General features: G+C 41.6%; 1 long non-coding RNA gene across 1 annotated transcript in view; it reads right to left on the reverse strand.

Moving 5' to 3' along the window:
• LOC138854330 (uncharacterized) overlaps window positions 1-23,895 on the reverse strand; it is a 386,009-nt gene that overhangs the window by 360,645 nt on the left and 1,469 nt on the right. The window lies entirely within an intron of this gene.

Raw genomic sequence — 23,895 nt, forward strand, 5'->3', positions numbered from 1 at the left:
CACCAGCAGCAGTAGCAATAAGAGCAGAAGAGCAACAACACCTACACCTGCTGCACCAATGCCCTCCTAACATTGTAAGCAGGTTGCGAGAACAAAATCATACAAATTGTTTTCCGTAGTTGAAGAGATGCCTCTGTATAACTACATGACAGCACTGTTGACAGACTTCAACCCAGCAAATGCAAACTGGTCTCTGAGATCACACATGTTACGAAGTTCCTCTCAAGAGTTAACACGTGTACACGTCACCAGACTAGTGCTCAGAGGTCACACGTGCACACGTCACCAGTCAAGATCAAAGAGTGTGCTGCCAACAATAGCAAAAGACAAGGCACGTGGCAGAGCAAGCTTTTACTGCGAAACTATTCACTCAATGTCACGCACACTTGCAAAACTTGACAGTTCTCCACAAGCGAAAACGTTGTGATAAAGCTCTACAAAGAGCGAAATGTTGCGATTAAGCTCTACAAATAGCGAAACGTTGTCTTAATCAAAGTTTACAGGGCAGCGTGCGTCTTTTCTGCACTGTCAGGTTGATGCCTTCACTGTCAGTCTGCGTCAAGCAGACTCTTCACTGCTGTCAGGTTGATGCCTTCACTAAGTCAGTCTGTGTCAGGAAGGCTCTCCACTGCTGTCAGGATGATACCTTCCCTAAGTCAGTCTGCGTCAGGCAGACTCTTCACTGCTGTCAGGCTGATACCTTCACTATATTAGTCTGCGTCAGAATACTCTTACACAAAATGAACTGAGATGAACTAACCAGGTTCTCAACAAAGTTAGGAAGAAGCGGTAAGATTATTAAAACCCAAAATAAGAGATTATTTTATTAGTGGGGAAGCTCTAAACCCACGGAAAAAAAGGAATAGCTCCAGTTATTTATATTAACATCCCTTCAGCAGCATCAAGGTAACCCTCTGGAAAGGGAAACAAGAGGAGAAGGAGCCAGGAGATGAGCTAGGAAGTGGTGGAAGAGAACGTGGATGAACAAAAAAAAAGAGAAAAGAACAGGGTGTAAGCGAAGAGTAAAAGAAACCGGTGGAGGAGTAAGAGAAGCGAAGAAGACTGCCAAGGTGAAGACGAGAGTAAACAGAGAGGGAAAGGAACAAACAGGTGGCGGTGAGGCAAGTACTGGTGCGTCGGAGGCAGCAGGAGGGTGATGCGCAGGAGAGAGAGAAAGAAAGGGGTGTGAGCAGGGTGTTGGGGAAGGGGTAGCCTTGTACGCTTACACTCACGAGGAAAAAAAAAGGAACAATAAACATGAGTTTCACCACAGGTAAAAAGTTTGCACATGGAGTTCGTGCACTCTGCCACAGCAGTGATGGTACAAGCTGCATCACCTAACGCTACAACCACTCAGCACCAAGGAAGATGTGAGAAAGGAGATAAAAGCAGAAGAATGTAACAGGGAAAGGATGGATCAACAGGAAAAAAAAGTCCTGGAACTGCCTCAACACTCCACAAAAAGACTCCTTATTCAATATCTCAAGAAGCAAAGTAAAAAAAAAAAACAGCTTGCCCAGAAAAACAGTAAGAGATAGAAGGGTTGGTGTGGTACAGCAATGCAGATGGAGTCACCAACACAGTTATGAAAGAAAGAGTAGCTGAGTACAATACTGTCGCTATTATGGAGACGAAACTCCCAGGAGTAATCAATGCGATATTCCCAGAGGGCTATCAAATATTAAGAAAAGAATGGGAAAACAAAGCAGTAGCAGGCTGAGGGTCGGAAGCCACTGGAGATTTGAGGAAATAGGCAACCTGGAAACAGCCGACTCCGGGGATTATTATATTGCAGGTACTGTAATGTCCGGAGAGATGAAAGTAACAGTGGGAATGATATTTATTCAACTACTAAACAATATGAGGCCAAAGAAGGAATATGATGAGAATAACAGAACAATAAGTCACATATTGTAAACAGTGGAATAAAAAGCATGAAGAAGAAATGCTAAACTCCTAGTACTAGGAAAGTTCGACTGGGAAAATCTCAATCATGAGAAGACTGACTGGGAAAACTAGGACCCCATAGAGAACGAGAAAAGTGGAGGGGAAACCTTATGAAAGTATGTACCGAAGAAGTTTCCGAGTCAACATGTGAAAGAAACGAGATAGCTCCAATTTCATCCTGTTCCCTATCTGTATATCACTTTTACTATAAAACAAAAGCTTTCAAATAAACTGATATAGGTAACAGCTCTTATCTTGTAAATAAAGTTAGGAATCCTAAACATAACCTTGTAAAACCTTGTGTAAGAGAGAGAGAGGAAGAGAGAGAGAGAGAGAGAGAGAGAGAGAGAGAGAGAGAGAGAGAGAGAGAGAGAGAAAGAGAGAGACAGAGAGAGAAAGAGAGGGAGAGAGAGAGAGAGAGAGGAGAGAGAGAGAGAGAGAGAGAGAGAGAGAGAGAGAGAGAGAGAGAGAGAGAGAGAGAGAGAGAGAGAGAGAGAGAGAGAGAGAGAGAGAGAGAGAGAGAGAGAGAGAGAGAGAGAGAGAGAGAGAGAGAGAGAGAGAGAGAGAGGGAGAGTGGGTGGCCTTACTGTTATGTACAAGGCCAATATTGTCAAAATACCACACTTGGATCCACTTCGAGGACAGCGCGAAACAAGCTTTTATGCCACAAGACGGGCAGAAAGCAGCAACTTCACTCTTGCTGTACCCTTCTCCAGAACATCACTCCATCTGAGATCATACATACCCAGGATGACTCGAGTATGGAACACATTCGTTCAGCATAATGATGTCAACGAGATAACGTCAGTTGATCAAATGAAAATGCTGGCCCACAGATGGCTCCAACTTCATCCTGTTCCCTACTTGTATGTCTCATAACAATAAAAATGCTTTCAAATGAGCTGATGTAGGTAACAGCTCTTAGCTTGTCAATAAAGTTAGGAATAAATAGCTGTCAATAAAGCTAGGGATCCTTAACCTTGATAAACCCTGTGTAAAAAAAAAACAAGAGAGATAGGGAGAGAGAGGGAGAGAGAGAGAGAGAGAGAGAGAGAGGGAAAGAGAGAGAGAGAGAGAGAGAGAGAGAGAGAGAGAGAGAGAGAGAGAGAGAGAGAGAGAGAGAGAGAGAGAGAGAGAGAGAGAGAGAGAGAGAGAGAGAGAGGGAAAGAGAGAGAGAGAGAGAGGGAAAGAGAGAGAGAGCCAATGAGGTTGTCTGGTTTTCACACAAAATAAATATGACATCGCTGAAATTACTTACGGCGAACCACTAGGTGCCAGTATTCGTGTGGTATTAAGTTTTGATTACCTGGTGGAAAAAGAGAAGAAAAAATGGAAGAAGTGTGTAACAGGCAACGGGACTAAAGAAGAAGGGAATATGATAGCAACAGGAATTTTCTGAGAAAATTGTAACGAGAAAGGGAACTGAAGACCAGAGCTGAACAAGAAATGATGGAGGTAACAAAGTCAAAGTACCCAGAGGAATAAGATAAAGTTTCATATCAAGCTTGAAGGAATTAGAGAAGAAAAACAGAGAGAGAATATGGTTCAATCAAGAATGCAAGGTGACCAAGAAAAGGTAGAAGGCGGCTTGGATGAAATATAGAGCAAATCAAACCCCAGAAAACTAGGAAACAAGCTGGAGAGCTAGTTACTTCACAGCCACAAAACAAACTGATAAGGATGCAGGAAGATGGGAAGGGAGGGAAGATAACGGAGACTGAAAGAAATATGCAGAGCTTAGCAAAAGATTAAGAAAAGGTCTTCACAGAAGAAAGTAGGTCTATCGGGAGGCACTGTAGTCAGAGCAAATCAACAGGTGCTAGAGAACTTCAAGACATTATAGTAAAAGAAGTGATGAGACTACTAGAGGAGTATGACGTAACAAAAGCAATAAGAAAAAAACAACATACCTACATAGGTGCTTAGAGAAAGAACAGAATGTGCGACTCAGTGGCGAAGGTCTTTAATCAATCTCTCCTATCAAGGCAGCTACCAGAAAAGTGGAAAAAATGCAAATATAATCCCCATACAAACAAAGGAGGGATAGACAAGAGGCACTGAATTAAAAGCGTGCCAAAAGTTATGAACAAGATTGTACATAAAACCAGCATAGATTTTGGGATGAAAAATCTTGTCTTACAAACCTCCTGAAGCTCTACGACAGTCACAGACAGAGTTGTGTGCGATGCATCTTCCTGGACTGCAAAAAAGCATTTGATACAATACCACACTAGAGATTAGTCCAGAAATTAGACGAACAGGCAGGGATAAAACGCAAAGTACCTGAATGACAGCAGGAAGAGAGTAACAGTGAGAGTAGAGATTCGGGCCCCGCAAGGATCAATATTAATTAAGACAGCTACTGTTCCTATGTGAACAACCTACGAGAGGGGATCAAGTCCTGTATGTCACTGTTTGCTAATGATGCAAAACTAATGAGAAGAATATGAACAGGAAAGGACAATGATAGCCCCCAGGAAGACCTCAACAGACGGCAAAGGTGGTCTAGCAAGTGGCTTCTAAAATTCAAGCCCAACAGATGCAGGGATACGCGATTTTCAAAGAGATGATGGCAAACTAAGTACAGCTCTGGTGAAGAGAACATGCAGATATCAGAATGAAAAGGGGCCTAAGGGTAATATAATATCAAACATATCACCAAAGTTATATACAAACAATATAACGTCAGTGGCATATGCAAGATCAGCATACCTCATAAAAGTATTCAGGACCCTGAACACAAAATCCTTCAGGACCATATGTTACCTCAATCGTTGAGTACGCTGCCCCAGTACGGAACTCTCACCTGGTCAAGCACACTCAGAAGCTCGAAAAAGGTCCAAAGGTTTAGAACTAAACTATAGTGCCAGAACCGAGAGGAATGCACTATGAGGAGAGACTGTAGTAAATAAACCTGACGACCTTGGTGGAGAGGACATGGGGAGACATAATTACGACAAACAAAAATCTTAAGAGAAACTGATAAGGCAGATAGGGACAGACTGAATTAAGAGGAACACGATCAAAAAGACAAAGGTGGAAGCTGAAGATACAAATGAGCCGCAGGAATGTAAGAAATCATTTCTTTAGTTTTCAAGGTAGAATGTTGAATGATTTAGCTGAGGCAGTGGCTGTGGCAAACTCAATACAGTTTCACGAGTAGATGTGATAAAGCCCATAAGGAAAGAAATCGGTGATGCCGATCAAAGTGGTCTAGGAAGCGAGAAAAGGCGTCGAGTTTCGACACCTGCGAACACACCTTGTTGATGTGGGAAAAAGACACTACTGGCTTCTGAAGCAGCCAGTAGTGGCGAAACGTTTCTTCTAATAAATGTCACGAACTGTACATAAGTGTCTTTTTCCACATCTTGTGGGCCTCACCATACCATTTTTCACATATTGGTGAGTTTTGAAACCAAAACCGGATTTTGAATCAGCGTCTTAAGAGCTATCTAGTTCACATACAGTATGGAATATTGTAACAAAAATGTGATTTGACAGACTTATGTGGTATTCTGTTTATACATTATTAGTGCATACTTCATTTTATTTTAATTTACAAAAAGACATTCATGCCTAGAAATTATAAAAATGGCGCCAACTAATTGTATACGGCTCGTTCGCAATTAAAGCTCTCGCTTCACACGGCGAGTGTCTGGGTTCGATTCCCAGCGAGGGCAGAAACATTGGGCGTGCTTCTTTACACCGGTTGTCTACGCTTCCCATCAGTAAAATGGGTACTTGGGAGTTAGTCGACTGGTGTGGGTCGCATCTTGGGACAAAACTGACCTAATTTGCCCGAAATGCTCTGCAAAACAAGCGACTTTCTATATAGTAGTATGTCATTGATGTCAGTTAGGCCTGTATACCTTGTACATGTACTTGTAGAAATAAAGATATTATTATTATTATTATTATTATTATTATTATTATTATTATTAGTGTCGATGGATTACCTGAAAATTTTGGTTAGAGCGATGGGTAAAAACTATTCAAGATGTTTTAATACCTTGCTGAGGAAAGTCAAAATATTCCGCAAAAGTGAAGAATGGAATCTTTCAGGACCCCACATCAAGGAGGCTTAAAAGAGTCTCAATGTTGCACAATTTAAAGCATGGCAGGCTTTTTTTTTTTTCAAGTGAGCACCATATACATGTATATTTAGTGATGTATAACGTTTGTGAGAAATAATATAAAAATAAAAAATATTCTAACTCTAGCTAGCCTAATGTGCTGGAATTAACACTAGTTTATTTACACTAATGTGCTGGAATTAACACTAGTTTATTTTCATAACTAGATGTGGAATTAGCTTTCAAAACTGATCTAGAAAAGTGTTTACATATTTCATAAGAGAGAACATTCGATTTTGTTAGATGTTGTTATAGACAGCGACTACAAAATCTGATAAAGAATCAGCAAAGAAGCCTTATACGATGAAATTCAATTTACCAGGATTGTAGTTTACGCTTTTACTACTAAAAAGCAAAAGCGGTGCCGGCACTCGTATAACTTAACAAAACAATTGTTGCTGCTAACTTTGGCTATCAATCCCGCCCACACAACGTTCTTGACGCACCGGGGAAAATTTGTGAAGCATTAATAGGCACTTACAAATGATGGAAAGCTGCCTACACAAAATACAAACTATTAAAACATTATTATTATTATTATGCAAATATCGCAAACCGAGTGATACAAGATGCAAAACGATCCCAGAGAACCTCTTCGGTGATGAAGTTCCCTGGGATCACATTTGCTTGGACATCCTCCTCTTTTCTGCATCTTTGCATGCTCCTGATGATGTGTTGATTGCAACACGAAAGGCCTAGAGCTGTTATTCTACACCTCCCCCCCCCGTGGTTGTTTTGCATTATTATTATATTCATGGGAAGCGCTAAACCTGTCAAGATTTAAGAGTATGGAAAGCATATACCTGGAGTTTACCTGGAGAGAGTTCCGGGGGTCAACGCCCCCGCGGCCCGGTCTGTGACCAGGCCTCCTGGTGGATCAGAGCCTGATCAACCAGGCTGTTGCTGCTGCCTGCACGCAAACCAACGTACGAGCCACAGCCCGGCTGGTCAGGAACCGACTTTAGGTGCTTGTCCAGTGCCAGCTTGAAGACTGCCAGGGGTCTGTTGGTAATCCCCCTTATGTATGCTGGGAGGCAGTTGAACAGTCTCGGGCCCCTGACACTTATTGTATTGTCTCTTAACGTGCTAGTGACACCCCTGCTTTTCATTGGGGGGGATGTTGCATCGTCTGCCAAGTCTTTTGCTTTCGTAGTGAGTGATTTTCGTGTGCAAGTTCGGTACTAGTCCCTCTAGGATTTTCCAGGTGTATATAATCATGTATCTCTCCCGCCTGCGTTCCAGGGAATACAGGTTTAGGAACCTCAAGCGCTCCCAGTAATTGAGGTGTTTTATCTCCGTTATGCGCGCCGTGAAGGTTCTCTGTACATTTTCTAGGTCAGCAATTTCACCTGCCTTGAAAGGTGCTGTTAGTGTGCAGCAATATTCCAGCCTAGATAGAACAAATGACCTGAAGAGTGTCATCATGGGCTTGGCCTCCCTAGTTTTGAAGGTTCTCATTATCCATCCTGTCATTTTTCTAGCAGATGTGATTGATACAATGTTATGGTCCTTGAAGGTGAGATCCTCCGACATGATCACTCCCAGGTCTTTGACGTTGGTGTTTCGCTCTATTTTGTGGCCAGAATTTGTTTTGTACTCTGATGAAGATTTAATTTCCTCGTGTTTACCATATCGGAGTAATTGAAATTTCTCATCGTTGAACTTCATATTGTTTTCTGCAGCCCACTGAAAGATTTGGTTGATGTCCGCCTGGAGCCTTGCAGTGTCTGCAATGGAAGACACTGTCATGCAGATTCGGGTGTCATCTGCAAAGGAAGACACGGTGCTGTGGCTGACATCCTTGTCTATGTCGGATATGAGGATGAGGAACAAGATGGGAGCGAGTACTGTGCCTTGTGGAACAGAGCTTTTCACCGTAGCTGCCTCGGACTTTACTCTGTTGACGACTACTCTCTGTGTTCAGTTAGTGAGGAAATTATAGATCCATCGACCGACTTTTCCTGTTATTCCTTTAGCACGCATTTTGTGCGCTATTACGCCATGGTCACACTTGTCGAAGGCTTTGGCAAAGTCTGTATATATTACATCTGCATTCTTTTTGTCTTCTAGTGCATTTAGGACCTTTTCGTAGTGATCCAATAGTTGAGACAGACAGGAGCGACCTGTTCTAAACCCATGTTGCCCTGGGTTGTGTAACTGATGGGTTTCTAGATGGGTGGTGATCTTGCTTCTTAGGACCCTTTCAAAGATTTTTATGATATGGGATGTTAGTGCTATCGGTCTGTAGTTCTTTGCTGTAGGGGGCCAATACTGGACGTTGTTTCATCCGAGGAAGGAAAACTAGTAGTTCCAATTTATTGGATCGAAAGGCCGTCAACAGAATCAAGTCTTCGTGTTAGACATTTCATAATGGGAATGAAAATTTTTATTAAGGAAGCGCTAAACCCGTAGAGGTCATACAGAGCATGGGGAATGGAGGGCAATTAGGTTTGATCCACTTTCCAATTCCTAGGATCAAGAACACCTAAGCAGCATCATAAAAGCTCCCTTAAGTAGAATAGAAAGAAGCAAACACTGTTTAAGGTACAACAGGTGTTACCTAATTTAAACATGACAAATTGTTCATCTATACGAACCATTTTTTTAAATGCCAACAAAAACGAAAAATATTACAAAACATTTACAAACAGATATGCCCACCATCCCCAAACAAAATTTATTCATTATTTTATTCATAAAAAAGGGCTAAATGAATTGAAGCACACAGACAGACACAGACACAGACACTACCTGACACGGACACAAACAGTACATCAAACAAGTATACTGCCAAAAGTTTTGGTGCAGATAGTAGGGGAAAAGGATACTGAACACATGAAGAGAAGATTCTTTACAGAAAACCAGCACGTACGCATGGATAGGAAATCCTCTCTTATAAATCAGTTGGAGTTTTATGACAATCACAGAGATTAAACGAAACATGACTAGATGGACTATATGCACTATAAAGGGTAGAACGCTCTAGTGGGTCAAGAAGTACTTAAACGACAAAAGACAGTAGCAGTAAGGGATGAGACATTTAAATGGGAAAGAATGACGAGTGAGGTTCCGAAAAGATCAGTGTCAGGACCCTACTGTTCCTGACATAGGTGTATGACCTACCACAGGAGACTGAATTGTATGTGTTACTATTTGCTGACGATGTAAAACTAATGAGAAGAGAAAGAACGGGACGGGATGAGTCAGTGATAAATTCCAGAGAGACTTCAACAGACTGCAGATGTGGTCAAACAAGTGGCTTCTCGAGTTCAACCCGAACAAATGCAAGGTCATGCATGATGGAAGAGATGACAGACCGGACAGTTAGTGCAGCATGGGCGGAGTGAAGCTGCATCTATCAAGATGAATAAGACCATGGGGTTAGTATAACTAACATATCGTCAGAACTGCACATAAATCGTATAACTGCAGCAGTATACGACAAGTTAGCAAACCTCAGCAGAGCATTCAGAAATTAGACTAAAAAATCCTTCAGAACTTTTTATACAAAGTATGTTAAGCCAATCGTTGAGTAAGTAACACCAGCATGTAGCTCACACCTAGCCAAGGATGTGAAAAAAAACTCCAAAAGGTCCCAAGGTTAGCAACCAGGCTAGTACCAGTACCAAGAGAGATGATTATAAGCAGAGGTTGAAGTGAACTTTATGACCTAAGAGAATTAAGAGGACAGGGATGAAGGGGACACAGGACACAGGTGGAAGCTGAAAACGCAGACGAACCATCGGTATGTATGAAGTATTTCTTTAGTCTCAGGGTGGTTGAAAAATGTAATAACTTGGATGAAGCGGTGAAAGAAAACTCAATATGCATCTTGAAGAGTAGATATGACAAGGCCCAAAGGCCAGAAGTCAGTTATGCCGATCAAAGTGATGTAGAAGCTGAGTCTTGAGTCAGTGAGTACACACAAACACACACACAAGTTATCAAATAATGTTACAACAAACACTGGACAACCTCCTGAAAGATTACCGTAAAATCTTGTCAACCAGCTTAAAATTCTGATTATACCAACAATCTCTAATAATTATAAATTTTACACAGTCGGCGCTCGCAACACGGAGGGCGAAAGAAAGTAAGATTATTGTTATATAGTCACGAGGAACTGCTAAATCAGTAGCGGGTCACACAACGCTTTGCAATTTGAAGATTAAAAAGTAATTAGGTTAGCTCCACTTCCTTGGATCAACAGCCTGTCACGGGCATCAAGTCACCCACCACGAAGGAAAAAGAGAGCTATGGTATTGGATAGTAAAGCTAGTAATGTTATGTTAGCATTGCTTATACCTCACAACAGTTGTCCATCTTGAACTGCAGGGATCAAACACACTCAGCGTATATACATTTAGTTCAGTATAAACATAATAAACTAAGCAATGCTCCTGATCATAAATTCAATAACACTGAAGGTATAAAATAAAACAAAACATATTACTAACTACATTATCTGGTAAGGATGTTTTTATCAGATTTTGTAGCTAGTGGCTAGTTCACCATATGTACCCCATATCCACTCTGCGGACGAATCCAGATCAACATATATATCACAAAAGGTATAAGAACTAGGCCCCAAGAGGGTTAGCAGGAGTGCATCAGGATATATATCTACAAACTATGTTTTACCTGTTGCAAGCAAAATTAGGATACTTATTAATTTCTTTATAACACAATTATATTAAAAGTTAACCATATTTCACATCAGAGTAGCAAATTTAATGGCATCAAAATTACATTTAATAATTTTGTACCCCAGTATTGTGAATAAGACATTTTATAAAATAAACATGTTTCTGAGAACTTAAAATAAGATTTTGCATTTTTTTCCGTGACTTTCAAACATATTATATTTATATTCAATAGTTAGGCCGATTTCCTACACTTATTAAGGGTATTTGGTGGATTTCGAGGGGTTACTATTGTCACTCTGGTTTAGATAAGTAACAGCGTGGAGACCATACAGGCTCACCTTGTGTATTACCAGACGGTGCTGAGGAACTGTATAACCCCACAACAAAGGTATACAAGAAGTCAATAGAAACAAGACAACTGCCAGACAGCTTAAATATTGCAAATTTGACAATAACATACAGCTTTGCTGACTAGGATACTGGCTGTGATACAAAATAGTATAGTAAAGAGAACAGTAGAGTAACTAGAAAAAGCGGATAAGTATGTGAAAAACATGCGTAGGTTCAGAGATACATGACAACAATATACGACATGAATAGATTCCCATATGACATGGATAGGCTCTCTCATATAACTTAAATCCAGGAATATGAGGCGCCAATGTAGAGTCCACACCTGATCAAGCAAGTAATATCAAGAGATCTAAAAGTCTGCAATGCGACTGGTACAGAAGAGACGAGGACCAAATGGCATACGATTACGATATACAAAATACCTAAAAGGCTTCACAGAGTAGATAGAGACAGGTTGAGATGAGAGGAAAGGCAGCCAGGATACAGGCGATAATTAAGATGCAGGTAATCCACTGGAAATTTAGCGAAGATCAGGAAACTGAAGCTACAGTGAGCACAGGCTCACTAAAACTGGACAGGAAAGGGTTGGAAAAGCGTCATCTGGTCTGATGAATCGCGATATCTGCTGAGATATGCAGATATCGATACGAATTTAAAGATTGAGCTAGGAGCAAAGACTCGATCCTAGCAGGCACAAGTAGCAAGTACATAAATACAAATGTACACATTCGTACATGCATACACTGTATTGCTCTTCCACCTTGCAGTATTGTGTGCAAGTGCCGACAGTGTCTACAGTCCCCACACAATTTATAACATAATTTGTTGAATTTTATTTTCGGACCTCACATTTTAATTTTGCAAACATTCCATAACTTTTTTTCAATTTTTACATGGGAATCTCAGAATCAGTTTTCACGTTGGATAATTCACGAGAATTATACGAGATGAAGCCATAAACGCAACTAGTAATTGTAATTACTAACATTATTAGCACTACTTATCTATTAAAATCGTATTTTTCAGCCATTAAAGTTATGTAAAACTTTAGAATGACAAACGTGTAATTGTCAAGGCAAACATTCAAACCAAAGAATATTTTCAGCAGCTGATACTATAGTTTCTTCATCCATCACTGATAACTCTATCAAGTCCCAGATCAAATTCAAGAAGACGAAGATTAAGACGAAGAGGAACAATAACAACCAGCTTAGGAGTATTAAGCCAGTAAGGTTATTAATCCAGGATAAAACAAGTGGGCAAAGCAGTGCGGCTTATTTCTACTGAGATTCTCTGGTTCCTTCCCAAGGATGAAACCCAAAAAAACAGTCAGCCTATTTACTTCTAGGTAAAAAAAGGCAGCAAGTATTAGGTGACTTGGCCATACTTCTTTACAGGCCCAGGAATCGAACCCAGGTCAATTTAGTTGTAAAATGAATGTACTTAAGCTACATAGCAATTATTTGTTAAACTAGTTCTCAGATTATCAGGTTTCATTTGATCCGAAGGGAACGAAAGTTCCAATTCCTAGGATCGTAAGCCGAACCCCCCTTCTCATCCTCATTCACCTTCAAAGAGCTTGTGTTGAGAGCATCTCAGCAATGTAACAGCACCTGCCAGAAGCCTTTCACACACTAAACAATACATCCCTGATAATAATTCAAGAGATGAAGGGGACTTAGAGGGGATTATTAATTACGAGGCAGGTCCAACCAGAAGTGACTCTACGAAGCAGGTCCAACCAGAAGTGACTACGAAACAGGTCCAACCAGAAGTGACTCTACGAAGCAGGTCCAACCAGAAGTGACTCTACGAAGCAGGTCCAACCAGAAGTGACTACGAAGCAGGTCCAACCAGAAGTGACTCTACGAAGCAGGTCCAACCAGAAGTGACTCTACGAAGCAGGTCCAACCAGAAGTGACTTTACGAGGCAAGTCCGACCAGAAGTGACTTTACGAGGCAAGTCCAACCAGAAGTGACTACGAGGCAGGTCCGACCAGAAATGAGTCGAGTAAACTTAATCCAGGCAGCAGACACAGCAATATCCACAAGTTTTATAGGTCGTCATTGAATGGTTAAGGCTGCCACTGTGGTTATTATATTAATGGGAACGCGCTTATTCATATGAATTATACAGTACCTGAGGAATGCCACGTAATCAGGTTTGATCTAAGAAACTCAAGGGACAATTGTGAGTCGCGTCTTAGGAAAAGAGGACCTAAGGGATATATGTATCACTGGTATTCAATATTATCGGTAAATAATCCTAAGTCTTCTTTTTCTTCTATTATCAGCAGGTAAATCTGCAACCAGATTTTGATCATTCTAGTTTGGTAAATAAATTAATTAAATCAAACTGAGTGATGATGAAAACTCAAAACAGAAATTTAGAGACCAGTCATCAAATGAATGCAAGATAATATTGAAGGTTCTAGGGACTCAATATGATAATGTTCTTTTTTATATCAAAATGTAAATATTATGGATATTTTAGTATAAACCGCCGCACCATGAAAGTTGATTATCCACAGTGCAAGGACCGAGAGTATTTGTATCAACTCATTTCCTGGTGTTTTGTCACTGCTACAAAGTCAAGTCAGATTCGTCGAGATTAAGGTAATGAATACCGACTTCTAGGCTGACGGACTGATTACCTCATCTTCTATTTGTCTTCTGTGAACAGTTCTGTAAGAGCGAGAGAATGATTGGCTCATCTAATGTGTTCGTATATCTAATCTGTATTGAACTGATAAACCACTGGCTGGCAAAATATTTTGAAATAAAGATGCCCAGGTGCTGCATGTGTGTCTAATTCCTGAAGTCAATCTAACAAGCGACTACTGCTGCTGCTAGCGCCCGCCTAATGACAACTGCTATCCAATATTCTTTGCTGAAGCTGTAGCATTGTGCAAGGTATTAACATTCAATATAATGCATTTCTTGCTTAACTCTCTATCAAGGTTTTTGTTTCTTAAACAAAATTCAAGTAACGAATAACATCCTAACAGCTGAGACAATCGCTGGGTTTGGTACATCCGATGTCAAAACACACGCTCACGGGCTAGTCAGGGATAGGGGTTATTACATTCATGGGCCGAGCACTAAACATGTAGGGGTTATACATTGCCTGTGCTGAAAGTTAACGAAGTATAGCACAGATCCAATTCCTTAGATCAAGAGCCCCTCACCAGTATCAAGGAATCTCCCGACATAAGGGATGGGAGGATCAAGGGATAGATATTTCTCTCGAATATATACAGACCGGCGAGTAATGTTAATGAGAGACAATATGCGGTTTATGATAAGGGATGTTTCGTCTAACAGAATTAATAACCCCTGGTGGACGAAATGTCTTCTCAGTAAAATGTCATAACCATATACTATGTGATAACATACATGTCGTTATTTTCTACTATTCATATACATACCGGCGGGTAAGCCATAATTTTCTTTGCACTTCTCGAACGTTTAAAAACCTACTGATACTTCAGTCGGAGGTGTCATGATAGTGGAAAGCCTTCCCACACAGGTACTCTTTATTATAGCTTAAGATATAAAAAAAAAAGACATCACAGACTGGGGCTGCATTACTGAACTGGAAAAAAAATTGGTGTTTTCCCCAGTTTTTATGGATTTTGGTAGTACCATCTCATGTTCTGACAATTCTAGTATATTTTCTATTCCTTTATGGGTCCTGAAAGCGAAAGCTAAGAAAAAAAAGTAACCATTCTCAAGCCTTAACAGCGTGGTTTTGCACACTAGAAACCACATAAAAAGTCGATTACTAGAAGCCACCATAAAATTATTCAGACAAGATTCGCAGGGTGGGGTCACCGATGAAATTACAGCACACCAAATTCCTGTCCAAGATTTCATTTTACTATTGTAAACATTTGATAAGGCTTGTTCCTCCTTAAAATATACAAGATGCATAATTATACCCAGTGGCCACTTTATTAGGTACACCTGTACACATGCTCGTTAATGCAAATATTTTATCAGTCAATCACGCAGCAGTGCTTCAGTGTCTAAAAACATGCAGACATGGTTGAGAGGTTCAGCTGTTGTGCAGACCAAACACCAGAATGACCGTGGAATGAGTGTTAGTGCCAGACGGGGTGGTTTGATTATCTCAAACTGCTGATTTCCTGGAATTTTCACGAGCAAGTCTAGAGTTTACAACGAATGGTGTGAAAAAACACAAACATCCAGTGAACAGCAATTCTGTGGGTGAAAACGCCTTGTTTACGAGAGAAGTAAGAGGGAATGGCCAAACTGATTTCAGCTGACAGGAAGGCGACAGCAACTCATACAAGTATTGTATTAATTTAGTTATTCTACGCCGAATGTTTTCTAACGAATTTATATCCATTCTGTAATATGGAGACCAGAACTGAGCTGCGTAATCTAGGTGAGGCCTTACTAATGATGTATAAAGCTGTAATATAACCGCTGAACTTCTGTTGCTTACACTTCTTGATATAAATCCCAGTAATCTGTTTGCCTTATTACGTACGCTTAAGCACTGCTGTCTTGGTTTAAGGTTACTGCTTACCGTAACCCCCAAGTCCTTTTCGCATTCTGTATTAACTTATAAGTGCTAGGGTTATGGACACTCCCGAACTTCAGAACCTTGCATTTATCTACATTGAACTGCATCTGCCACTTTTCTGACCAGGTACTGAGTTTGTCTAAATCCTCCTGAAGTTCCCTGATATCTACGTTTGAATCAATTATCCTAACTAACTTTGTGTCATCGGCGCATTTTCTCATTTCACTAGTAATCCCCTCATCAAGATCATTGATATATATTATAAACAACAACGGACCTAAGACTGATCCCTGTGGAACACCACTTGTTACACATCCCCACTCGGATTTAACCCCATTTATGCACGCTCTCTGCTTCCTGTCTGTGAGCCATGACTCCATCCATGAGAGCACTTTTTCCCCAATGCCATGAACTGCCACTTTCTTTAACAGTCTTTGGTGCGGTACTCTATCAATAGCCTTACTAAAATCTAAATAAACATCGAAAATCTTTATCGTGATCAACAGCTTCAAAAGTTTTACTGATAAAAGTTAGTAAATTAGTTAGACAAGAAGGGACCCTCGTGAATCCATGCTTAGTATCATTAATCAGATTATGCTTATCCAGACTGCTTATTATAATCTCAGCTATAACTGACTCTAATTTGCCTACAATTGAGGTCAGGCTTTAAAAATAGGAATTACATTAGCCATCTTCCACATATCAGACACTACACTTGTTTGAAGAGATAAATTAAAAATATTAGTTAATGGTTCACAGAGTTCCATTTTGCATTCCTTAAGAACCCTTGAAAAAAGCTCATCAGGACCCGGCGATTTATTTTGTTTTAGTCGGTCTATTTGTTTCATAACCCTTTCACTAGTGACTGTGATGTTACATAATTTATTTTCTTCAGGCCCACTATAAAAATTAATTACTGGGATACTGTAAAAACCGAGAGAAAATAATTATTTAAAATCGAGCACATTTCATTCTCTTTGTCAGTAAGATGCCCCAAGTTATTTTTAAGGGGACCTATCTTATTCCTAGCTTTTGTTTTATACACCTGGAAAAAACTTTTTGGGTTAGTTTTCGAATCCCTAGCAACTTTAATTTCGTACTCCCGTTTAGATTTTCTTATCCCCTCTTTAACGTCCCTCTTAATGCCAATATACTGATTCATAAGATGACCCTCACCTCTTTCGATACGTCCATAAATTCCTTTCTTCTGCCCTAAAAGATATTTGAGCCTGTTATTCATCCATTTTGGGTCATTTTTATTCTATCTAATTTCCTTATATGGGATAAATGTCCTTTGGGCAGCATGTATTGTTAAGAAAACTGTCATACTGATAGCTCTCTTGTTACCCCAGTCCACAGATGATAAGTGTTCTCTAAGCCCATTGTAAACTGCTAAGCGAAAATCTGGGACCATTACAGAATTATTCCTACTATCATACTTCCATTCAATGCTAAAAGTAATTGATTTGTGATGGCTTGTGCCGAGTTCCTCTGTAATTTCTAAATTACTAACAAAGGTTACTTTGCCAAAACCAAGTCAAGTAGGTTATTTCCCCTTGTAGGCTCTGTCACAAACTGCTTCAAAAAACAATCCTGAACTACTTCTAAGAAGTCGTTTAATTCTAAATTCCCAGTCAAGAAATTCCAATCATTAGGGACGGGAGTAAATTCTTGGGTAGCTTTGGGTAGGAGTCGTTTTGATAAGGACCTGCCTTGTATGGGCCAGTAGGCCTTCTGCAGTGTTCCTCCATTCTTATGTATTTCAACGATGTTATGCACAATACATCGAAGCTTGAAGTGGATAGGTGCAGCAGCAAACCATACTTTGTTTCAATCCTGTCAGTTAAGACCAGGAAACTGACACTGCAATGGGCACAGGATCACCAAAACTGAATAGCTGAATGTGAAAAAAAAACATCGCCTGGTCTGACGATTCGCGATTTCCGCTGCGGCATGTGGATGATAGGATCAAAATTTGGTGTAAACCTTTGGAATGTGATGGAACGGAAGACTCGCAGCCGACAACTCTGCACCAACTGCATGATGCTATTATATCAACATGAACCAGAATCTTTAAGGAATAGACTTAAACTTAGGGCTTCCCTAAATTTGATCTATACTATTTCTCTCGGAATTTTTATGGTTGATAAAATGTAACTCTAAGACATTAGGATCTAGTTAAACCTTTAATTAACTGTCCTTCATAAAAAATAAATCTAGGGTTGGATTGTTCATGGTCATCTGTGCCACCTATCCTTGTTTAGCTACGTCAGTATACTAACATGGTGCCCAATGTCAGTTTTGTTTCCTGTAAATCTTCAAATACTATTTTATTTCAGTTAGGTTGGGTCAGGGAAGGTTACATAAACTTATACAACTTATATTTAACCACATACGAGGGAAATATAGACACAGCTGCGATACATCTAGCAACAAATGACCGAATTATTATCACTGGGGAGCGCTAAACCCGGAGATTATACAGCGCCTGTGGGGGAAGGGGGAGGAGTGGGGGGAAGGCATTAAGGCTTAGTTCAGGGAATTGGAACACAGACCCAATTCCTTAGATCAAGAGCCCCTCTATCAACTTTTCTGTACTCGACTGAAGAATCCTACTGTGTAGGCGAAACGTTTCGAAATAAAGATATCTAACTGTTGCTTATGTGTCTTACCTAACAACCTGTCGTTATTTTATACCATATTTATATTTATCAAGGAACCTCCCGTGAGGGGAACAAATGACGGAAAAAAAAAACAGGACGCATTCAGATCTAGGCATTTATTCTGGTAGTGCGAGAATGGGTTGACTATGATACTAATATCCTCTCATAGGTCTCAGGACGACATAATATATAGCACGTGTATAGCTAAATACTAGCTACTCTGTATTAGGACTGACGAAGCCACTCGTAGCGAAACTTTGCCTAAGTAAATGTCTTGATTACCTATGCAGAAATCGCGAATACACGATATAAGCTCCACTAGGGGAGCTTAATAATAGCTCTAGGCCTTTCGTGTTGCAATCAACACATCATCAGGAGCTTGCAATGTTGCAGAAAAGATAAAGTCCCAGCAAAAACGCTCCCTCTGATCAGTGCATACGTGTCTTGACCTACAACGGTTAAGGTATTGTTGCAATCACTGTACAGTGATTTATTATTCCTCGTGTGGTCATGCACCCCAGTACCCGCCTCCGTTCTCTCGTCACCTGACAAAGGTGGTAAGGCAGAGTTAACACCTCTGCATTAACACTAGCACCTCTACCTTTAACACTGTAGCACCTGTGCAATAATACTTACACCTCGGCTATAAACACTCCTCGCGAGTCTTCCTGATGGCTTGCAATAAGTATTCACCATTGTGTGGAGGCTAGGGTTGACTTTAAGCATCTTCCATGTGTAAATTATGAGGTAGCTTGACCGATATTACATTCATGGGGAAGCCTTATACCAGTATAGGTCATACAAAGAGCATGAAATGGAAATGCTGGGGAATAATCAGATTTGATCCGAGGAAGGGAGGGTAGCTCTAATTTCTTGGATTAAGAGCCCTTCACCACCATTAAAGCACATCCCTCCTCACCTCCCGTCTAAGTGTGCAGGAGAAAGAAAGAGAGAGAGAGAGAGAGAGAGAGAGAGAGAGAGAGAGAGAGAGAGAGAGAGAGAGAGAGAGAGAGAGAGAGAGAGAGAGAGAGAGAGAGAGAGAGAGAGAGAGAGAAACCGTGTACTCACCTATCTGTAGCTGCAGGGGTCGATTCGTAGCTCATGACCCCGCCTGTTCACTAGTCGCTACTAGGTTACTCTCTCTCCCTGCTCCAGTTTTATCATACCTCGTCTTAAAACTATGTATGGTTCCTGCCTCCACTACTTCACTATCTAGACAATTCCACTTGCTGAAAACTCTATGACTAAGAAATACTTCCTAATATCCCTCTGACTCATCTGAGTCTTCAATTGTGATAGCTTCTATCTGTGTCCCATCTCTAGAACATCCTGTCTCTTGTCCACCTTGTCAAGTCCTCGCAGTATTTTATATGTCGTTATCATGTCTCCCGTAACCCTCCTGTCCTCCAGTGTCGCCAGGCTGATTTTCCTTAACCTTTCTTCGTAGGTCATTGCCCTTACCTCCGGGACTAGTCTTGTTGCGAGCCTTTGCACTTTCTCTAATTTCCTAATGTGCTTGACCAGGTGTGAGTTCCAAACTGCTGCATACTCCAATATGGGCCTAATGTACACGGTGTACAGAATCTTGAACGATTCCTTACTGAGGTGTGGGAACGCTATTATTCTTTGGTTTGCCAGGCGCCCATATGCTGAAGCAATTATCTGGTTGATGTGCGCCTCAGATGTGCTCGAAATTATACTCACCCCAAGATCCTGTTCTTTGAGTGAGATTTGCAGTCCTTAACCACGTAGTCTATTCTCTGACTGTGGTCTCCTTTGCCCTTCCCCGGTCTTTATGACTTTGCATTCGGTGGGGTTAAATTCAAGGCACCAGTTTCTGAACCAGGCTTGCAGCCTGTCCAGGTCCCTTTGTAGTCTTGATGATCCTCATCCGATTTAATTTTCCTCATTAACTAACTTCACATCATCTGTAAACAGGGACACTCCTGAGTTTCATCCCTTCCATCGTGTCAATCACATTCACCAAAAATAGCACTGGTCCTAGGACCGACCCCTGTGGAACCCCGCTCGTCACACGCGCCCACTCTGACACCTCATCACGTGCCACGATTCGTTGTTGCCTCCCTGTCAGGTATTCTCTGATCCATTAAAATGCCTTTTCTGTTATGCGTGCCCGATCCTCTAGCTTTTGCACTAATCTCTGGTGGGGAACTGTGTTGAAGGCCTTCTTGCAGTCCAAGAAAATGCAATCTATCAGCCCCTCTCTCTCATGTCTTACTTCTATTACCCTGTTATAAAACTTCAGTATGTTTGTGACACAGGATTTCCAATCCCTGAAACCGTGCTGGTTGTCATTTATAAGCTTGTTTCTTTCTGACAACCTTCTCCATGAATCTGCATACTATAGACGTCAGTGACACTGGTCTGTAGTTTAATACCTCGTGTCTGTCTCCTTTCTTAAAAACTGGGACTACATTTGCCATCTTCTATACCTCAGGTAGTTGCCCAATTTCAAGTAGCAGCTCCTTCACCTCCTCCTCGGTTGTGAGTATTTCATCCAGCAATTGTTGGTATATCCCTTGTTGGTGTAACCCCCCCCCCCCCCCATTCTGACTTCCCGGAATCTTTTCTGTCTCCACTGTAAATACTTTTTTAAATCCCATGTCGAGCTCCTCACACACTTCTTGGTCGTTTCTTGTGAACTTCCCACCTTTTCGTCAGCCTGATTACCTGGTCCTTGACTGTTGTGTTCCTCCTGATGTGGCTATACAACAGCTTCGGGTCAGATTTGACTTTCGATGCTATGTCGTTTTCGTATTATCGCTGGACCTCCCTCCTTATCTGTACATACTCGTTTCTGTCTCTTCGACTACTTTCTTTATTTTCCTGGGTCCTTTGTCTTCTGAACTTTTTCCATTCTCTGGTGCACTCAGTTTTTGCCTCCCTACACCTCTGGGTGAGCCAAGGACTCGTTCTGGTCTTCCCATTATTTCTGTTACCCTTAGGAACAATCCTCTCCTCTGCCTCCTTGCATTTTGTTGTCACGCAATCCATCATTTCGTTTACTGATTTTCATACCAATTCTCTTTCCCACTGAACCTCTTGCTGGAAGCTCCTCATGCCTGTGTAGTCCCCCCCCTTTTATCGTTTGGATTTTCCCGTCCTACTCCTGTTACCCTCTCCACTTGTAACTCTACTATGTATTCAAAGCGCAGAACCTCATAATCATTAACTCCGAGGGGCCTTTCGTATGCGATGTCCTCGATGTCCAAACTACTCAAGGTGAATACGAGGTCCAGTCTTGCTGGGTCATCCTCACCCTTCTCTCTGGTAGTGTTCCTAACATGTTGATGCATGAGGTTTTCCAGTGTTTGTGTGTATTCATCTATATGTGGTTGCAGGGGTCGAGTCATAGCTCCTGGTGTGTGTGTGTGTGTGTGTGTGTGTGTGTAGGTGATCGTAGTATTAGAGCAAGCCTCGTTAAAACTTTGTAAGTTGTAAATTATACAGTTTTGAAAAAATTAACTGCATGTGTTGATTCTAAACAATCTACTTCGACGGTCACTTTGGTAACTCTTGCCATTACTCGCAAACTGCCTTATTTACATACTGTCAGGTTATACAACCATTGCATTACCAACGACTGTAGTAAAAAACAAGGTAACGTTAACACATAATTAGTAAAGCACGAAGAAGAGGAAATTAAGGTGGTGAGGGTGACTGTAGCGTTGGTAGGTGGCTAAAAAAAAAAAAAAAGTATTAACCCATAGGGTTAGTAACCCACGATCAACCAATAAAGCCACTGTCTGGCTTATTTTCATTGGGGTTCTTTTATCATCTATCCCAAGATGCGACTCACAGCAGTTGGCTAACACCAATGTACCTATTCCTAAGCGAACAGAGGCAGCAGGTTTAAAAAAAATGCTCAACGTTTCGAACCCAAGTCATTCAGATGCGAGCTGAAGCCGCTACAACTTCAGCCACAAACCACCCAATGAATTGGTGCAGTACGGTTACTGTTGTAGCATATTATTGTCGTTATTATTATTACTATTATTATTTAACTACTGTAATATTATTATAAAATCATGGGAAAACACTAAATTTGAAGGGGCCCTGCGGTACCTAGGAAATGGAATGTAATTAAGTTTGATCAGAGGAAAGACAGCTCCAATCCCCGGCATCAAGAGCAAATCACTATATTGCGATGAGAGGCAAACAGAACATCAATAATGACGGAGCTGCAGTTGTAGGGCTTATGGTAGCAACAGGTACTGTGCCCAGTGTGACTGCTGTACCATACCATCAGGGTGCTTGTGACAGTAACAGATACAATGTGGAGTGTGATTGCTACAGAATACAACCAAGGTGCTTGTAGCAACAACAGGTACCGTGTCCAGTGTGTGACTGCTGCACCATACCACCTGGGTGCTTGTGGGAGCAACGGGTACTGTGTCTAGTGTGTGACTGCTGCACCATACCACCAGGGTGCTTATGGCAGCAACAGGTACTGTATCTAGTGTGTGACTGCTGCACCATACCACAAGGGTGCTAGTGCCCGCAACAGGTACTGTGTCTAGTGTGTGACTGTTGCTCCATACCACAAGGATGCTTATGGCAGCAACAGGTACCGTGTCTAGTGAGTGACTGCTGCATCATACCACCAGGGTTCTTATGGCAGCAACAGGTACTGTGTCTAGCGAGTGACTGCTGCACCATACTATCAGGGTGCTTGTGGCAGCAACAGGTACTGTGTCCAGTGTGTAACTGTTCCACCATACCACCAGGGTCCTTATGGCAGCAACAGGTACTGTGTCTAGTGTGTGACTGCTGCACCATACCATCAGGGTGCTTGTGGCAGCAACAGGTACTGTGTCCAGTGTGACTGCTGCACCATACCACCAGGGTGCTTGTTGTAGCAATAGATACACTGTTCAGTGTGAGTGTTGCACCATACCACCAGGGTGCTTGTGGCAGCAACAGGTACTGTGTACAGTGTGACTGCTGCACCATACCACCAGGGTGCTTGTGGCAGCAACAGGTACTGTGTCCAGTGTGACTGCTGCACCATACCACCAAGGTGGTATGGTGGCAGCAACAGTTACTGTGTCCAGTGTGACTGCTGCACCATACCACCAGGGTGCTTGTGGCAGCAACAGGTACTGTGTCCAGTGTGACTGCTGCACCATACCACCAGGGTGCTTGCGGCAGCAACAGGTACTGTGTCCAGTGTGACTGCTGCACCATACCACCAGGGTGCTTGTGGCAGCAACAGTTACTGTGTCCAGTGTGACTGCTGCACCATACCACCAGGGTGCTTGTGGCAGCAACAGGTACTGTGTCCAGTGTGACTGCTGCACCATACCACCAGGGTGCTTGTGGCAGCAACAGGTACTGTGTCCAGTGTGACTGCTGCACCATACCACCAGGGTGCTTGCGGCAGCAACAGGTACTGTGTCCAGTGTGACTGCTGCACCATACCACCAGGGTGCTTGCGGCAGCAACAGGTACTGTGTCCAGTGTGACTGCTGCATCATAATCACCGCCACCACCAGGGTCTACCCTCAACATGTGTCCAACCACTCCATACAGCTGCATGTCTACCTTAACACGGCAGACTTTTGTTTCCACCATGTAAC

Source organism: Cherax quadricarinatus, chromosome 55 (assembly GCF_038502225.1).
Source record: "Cherax quadricarinatus isolate ZL_2023a chromosome 55, ASM3850222v1, whole genome shotgun sequence".
NCBI lineage: Eukaryota > Metazoa > Arthropoda > Malacostraca > Decapoda > Parastacidae > Cherax > Cherax quadricarinatus.